At 42.2% G+C, this 5,560-nt stretch overlaps 1 non-coding gene across 1 annotated transcript; it reads left to right on the top strand.

Moving 5' to 3' along the window:
- The first annotated feature begins 4,634 nt into the window (after positions 1-4,634).
- On the top strand, positions 4,635-4,775 carry LOC149322087 (U4 spliceosomal RNA). Its single transcript, XR_016279535.1, has one exon. It is a non-coding gene; the product is annotated as a U4 spliceosomal RNA (small nuclear RNA).
- Positions 4,776-5,560: the final 785 nt, after the last annotated feature.

Here is a 5,560-nt window from a genome sequence, read left to right as displayed (position 1 = left end):
ACTCGAAGCAACTTTATTTTGGCCTGTCTGTTCAGGCCTTTACTCTCATTTCTATGGCACCACTTTTTGCTGCTTATTTTATGCTGTGGAAAGGCCAGATCGGGGCTGTGGCATGCGGTTGCCATAGCCTCAATCTGGTGAGGAAAGGGGTGGCACGGAGCCCTTAGGGGCTATCTGTTCAGCCCCTTAGTCTCCAATGTGAGAGGAAGTGCTAAGAGCCAGGGAGGGGTGTTGGAGTGGAGTAGCAAACTCATTCAGCATATATTTTAGTACTGTCTAGGTCTCCCATGTGTCCTTAGGTCATTCCAAAAGTCATTATGACTTCTCTAAAATGCTAGATATTAATTATGAAAACCTCATATCCAGTAGGGTGATGGTGTAGGGTATGCCGGCATAAGTCCTCAAAAGGAGAATTTCAGGGTTGGAGTAGACAAGGCTTGGGATCCACTATATCTCAAATTGCTTCAGTACCTTTCTCTTATTGTTACGTGCCTTCAAGTTGATTTATGGTGACCCTATCATAGAGTTTTCTAGGTGAGTTTTTTTTTTTCCAGAGGAGATTTATAATTTCTTCCTTTAGGACTGAGAGAATGTGAGTTGCCTGAAGTCATCCAGTGGGTTTTCATAGCTGTGCAGAGATTCAAATATTGGTTTCCTAGAGGCTTAGGCCAGCCTTCAAACCACTGCACCATGTTGGTCCTCACATCACCTCCACAGAGGCCTAGTCCTCTGTAGTGCTAAGAACTGGTGCTGGTCCCAGGACAAGACGTGTGACCAGTTCCCTCCCCTAAATTTAGCAACATATATTACAGCTACTCCTTGGGCTGTCAGGATATATTATAATTTTTTTTAATGTAGAGGCCTAAGCCCTCCAGATGTCTGAGCCCTGGGGATTTGCCCTTTATACCCATCTTTTAAGTCCTGCTCACCTGGGCCTTCAGTCAGGAGTTGGCAAATCCTCCCCCAAGTTACTTTTGGGTGTGTGTTGATTTACACCGCTTTGATCACTGCGGAAAAGCGGTATAGAAATAAATTTTATTATTATTATTATTTTATTATTATTAAAAGGAATGATCCTTCTCTGCTTTGTGCCCTGGTCAGTATGTGCTAGGTGGGTGGAGATGTGGCATACAGTAGAGCTCCTGCTTTGTATTTCCCCAGTCCCATTCGAGTTAGTCTCTTCCTATCCATTGCTTGACTGAGACTCAGTCCCACTGAACCTAGTGAAACTTTCTTCTGAGGCCACATGCATAGGATCACACTCTTAAGAATTTAATTTGCCAAGCACTAGTACCATGCATCAAGCCGTTCACAGGAACATATTAAAATACATTGCTTATATCATTCATCTTGTGGCTTTTATCATCTCCCATTTTTGAAAAGTTCCTGTGAATGATTCTGGGTTCAAATGTTCCCATTAGGGCACATTTTTGCTTTGGAATATGAGTTTTAAGACTGGTATGTGTGGATTAATTATAAATATTCTGAGCTGTACTTTGAGGTCTTCAGCACACACAACAGAAGTGATGATTTCAGTTCTGCTGCAGTTGTTATTTGTATACATTATTGATTCATTCAAGCAATACATTAATTTTACTTCAGGGTCTCCCTCATCTGTCACCTCATTATGCTACAAGTAGGCTGCAGCTGTTCCATTTGACTCCCAACCCACACACAATTTTCTCCCTTCATCTGGCAAATCCACTTTAGCGACTACCTAAAATGGGAGTAAAATGTTATCTACAGGTAAATAGTCACTGCCACCTGGAACGGGACCAAAGAACGAAGCATAATTTTTATTTGTGCACAAGCCCCCAGAGTTTTTCAGCAGGTGAGTCCAGCGGGGTGAAGGGTGCGGAGGGAAGGATGTCATTTCCAGAAGAGCTCCACCACATCTCAACCATAGCAAAGGCAACATACTTGAAGCATGCCGTAAGCCTTTTCTCTGCTGCTTGAGTAAACCATTTAAGTGCTGTTAGGAACTGCTTTATAAACTCAGGACAGGAAGGGAATGATTGATGATTCCCCTCTGGACAGACGCAGCTCCTACACTTCCCTGTGTTTATAATATATGTGTGTGTGTGCTATACCTAGATGCGGCCACTACTGGTCCCACTTGCTTAGCACGAAGGACTTGGCACAGGCTGACATAAGCTCCATTGTTGTGGGCCACCAAGGGAGAAAGTCATTGCTGCAACTCCCACTGTTTTCCCTCCCCACCCCGCCCTTTGTGCACATCACCTCCCCCCTTACATTATTTCTTTACAAGCCAGCAAGAACAGAACCAAATGTTTCACATCTGCTCACATCATCCATCCATTTGCATGAGAATCAATGGCCAGTGTTTCAATGAGCCACAGCTCATTGGTTGAGAATGGGTGTGCAGAAGGGTAGGGTTCACTTCAGAGAGATATCTCTTCCCCTTTGCCAGATGTACCACTTCTAACAAACACAAACTTGCACGCACACACCACCCATAACATTCACAAATGAGTGTGTTAGAGTGTTTGTGTGTGTTTTATTTGTAAACCGCCCCCCCAATACCCCAGCACCGTGTGCTCTTGGAACTGGTTACTGATTCTCAGGCCTTTAATCAGGGCACCCCAGTTTTCATACTTTTAAAATACACACCAATGGTCCATTTGAAGAGAACAGGACCACTCTAGCCTAAAGAATCCCTGAAGGTTATGTCAACAGGCAATGACTTTGTTTATGGGTGAAAAACTATGAAAAATTTGGTGCACAAAGAAAGAATGGGTTTAAATTGCCAGATGAAAATATCCTAACAAACTGAAGAATAACTTTGAGAAAAGATGCTTATTAGACGGAGATCTGACCCTCTAAAGCTTTTTAAAAATCAAGACAGATTGCAATGATAGAACAGCAATGAAACATTAAGCATTTAGAATTTACAGTAGGACAAGACAAGGAACATATGATCCTCCAGTTATTGTTGGACTAGAATTCCCATTACCATCATCATCACCACCACCATCATCTTCATCCTTGTTTCACTGGTTACAGTGGATGGAAACAGGAATCCAAAAGTATCTGATGGGCCACACATTCCTCATCCTGGCATTACCATATAGGTGGACAATTTAGGGATCTGCAGATGTTCTTCACCTCCTGTGACCCCTCACTGCTGGGCACACTGCTAAGGCTGATGGAATTTGAAGTCCAGCAACATTTGGAGAGCTAGAAGTTGCCTACCCCTGCAATGTAGCATCCAAAACTTACCATACACATTGCAATAGCAATAGCAAGTACATTTCTATACCATTTATCAGTGCACTTAAGCACTCCCTAAGGCACTTTACAGTGTGTAAGCTAATTGCCCCCAACAAGCTGGGTACTCATTTTAGTGACCTCTGAAGGATTCAAGCCTGAATTGAGCTTGAGCTCTTGGCTGGTTTTGAACTCACAACCTTGAGGTTTGTGAGTGAGTGGCTGTAGTACAGACATTTAACCACTGCGATACCAGGGCTCCTTTATGTTTTGTTGTAATGCTTAAATCAATATTATTGTTATTCCCAAATAGGAGAGGGGAGGCTGAGAAAAAGTGACTTTCCTTAAGACACTTTGTGAATTGAAATCAAGGGTCTTTTCACAAGTCTGCCACCCATTCATGGCATCTCTGGGCAAATGCATGTACCCTGAGACCCAAGTAGAACTCACTACTACTGATGCTCTAGTCTAGTTGCCCCCATCATACACTTTCTTTGTTTTCTTCCCACCCCCACCTCCCGCCTTTCTCACTCCAACTCCACGCTGTCAGCAGAGTGAGATTTATTTCCCAGTGCCTCTGCTTGCATTCATTCACAATCCAAAATTACACATGTAGTATTGCACTATAAAGGAATTAAAATGTTGTGGCAAGGAAAACCATCTACCCAAGCTTGTGCTCCCATAAAGATTGTCATTGGAGTACCTACCTAATCCAAGGCTTTGTACCAGCAGCAGGCCCAGGATCCCTCAGACCTAGAACATGTCCTCTTTTCCTGATTCATATGTACTTTCTGGCATCATTATGTTGGTTACTGATCAATAAGATTTAGGTTTTTTTGTGGGGTTTTCGGGCTTTGTGGCCATGTTTTAGAAGAGTTTCTTCCTGATGTTTTGCCAGCCCGAAAACCTCACAAAAAAACTATGGATGCCAGCCATGAAAGCCTTTGACTCCACAATAAGATTTAAGTTTTCTGCCTCAAAAACTATGCAAATCTAAAGATATAATAAACAGGACTTTAAAATGGTTAACATAGGCGGGGTACAGACCACCATAAAGAGGCGCCAGGGAGGCACCTCTCTTTGCTCCGCAGCAGCACTGGAGCAACCAAACTGCACAACGCTGCTGCACAGCAACAAAGGAACATTAAAACGTGGCTCCTTTTTGCAGCACAGTTGTGCCACTGCAAACCTACAAAGACATCTCGATGGCATCTCAGCTGTGCATGCTAGGGTTGCTAGGCGTGTGCACGCACCACCCCGAGGCAACCCTAGCATGTCATGGGCGTGCTGCAAAGGTTGGACCTAGTGATGCAAAAATACTAGCCAAGATACATCATGAGCCTGATGGAACCAGTGGATGGGTCTCTCTTAGGAACAGGATTAATAGTTATAGATAGTACAAAGCAAGCTTTGCACAGTGGCAGTATCGTAGCCAATGAGGTTAATCCGAGGCACGGTTATTGCTAATTGAAAACTTTTCCCAATACCCTGCCATGATGACTTGAAATATAGTCGGCAATGGCAATTTTTGACAGTCTCTATGGAGAAAAAGAAAAAAAGGGAAAAAAAGAAAAGGAAAAAAGAAACGCATGGAATTCCCAAAACAAAGATACGCACCCAACCTCTCTCTACCCCCACTAATTACTGCACCCAGGAATGCAATACGAATGGGAACCCTGATTAGCTTTGTCAGAATATGCAGCCAGCCAGTAGCAGATGAGCTTGGGATGAAAATAGCTGCCATTAGAGCTCATAGGTAATAATGTTCTTTGCACTTAAGAGTTATTCAATTTTGATTGATTTATGGAAGTTGAAAAATTGTGGTTTGATTTCATGTTATGAATCGACTAATCTGTCCAATTTGATTCCACTCAGGGTCTCATTTTCCCAACATTAAATGTATACTCCCCCATTTCTAGATCTGTTGCAATTTTTTTAAGTGCTCACAAAAAATTGTGTGTATTTTTAATATGCAGTTCTTCTAGCAGGTGTATTTTTTGCACATTTTCCTCATTTTTTCTCTCTACAACTAGGTCTTTCTAATTTTATCTGTTTATATTTAGAGTATGTTGCCTTGCCTTTCTCCAAAACCACCAAGGCAGTGTTCCCAATTAAAAAATGCAAGCTTCTAAACATCATCAAATCATTAAAAGTGATCAATAGTTAAACAGCAACACCAAGAAAAAAACAATACTACCAATAAAACAAATTAAAAGGCCATATTATAGAAGTTTACCTTGATGCCTCTTCTAAAAGCAGTGAGGACATGGAAACTACTTGCAGCTCTGAGGGAAAAGTATCCCACAAGTTGGGAAGAGAATCATAGAATTAT

Source organism: Sceloporus occidentalis, unplaced genomic scaffold, assembly GCF_023333645.1.
Source record: "Sceloporus occidentalis isolate IW3139 unplaced genomic scaffold, rSceOcc1.0.p SCAF_1, whole genome shotgun sequence".
NCBI classification, from domain to species: domain Eukaryota; kingdom Metazoa; phylum Chordata; class Lepidosauria; order Squamata; family Phrynosomatidae; genus Sceloporus; species Sceloporus occidentalis.
The sequence above is the reverse complement of the archived record's forward strand: the minus strand, read 5'-3'. Positions and strand labels throughout refer to the sequence as shown.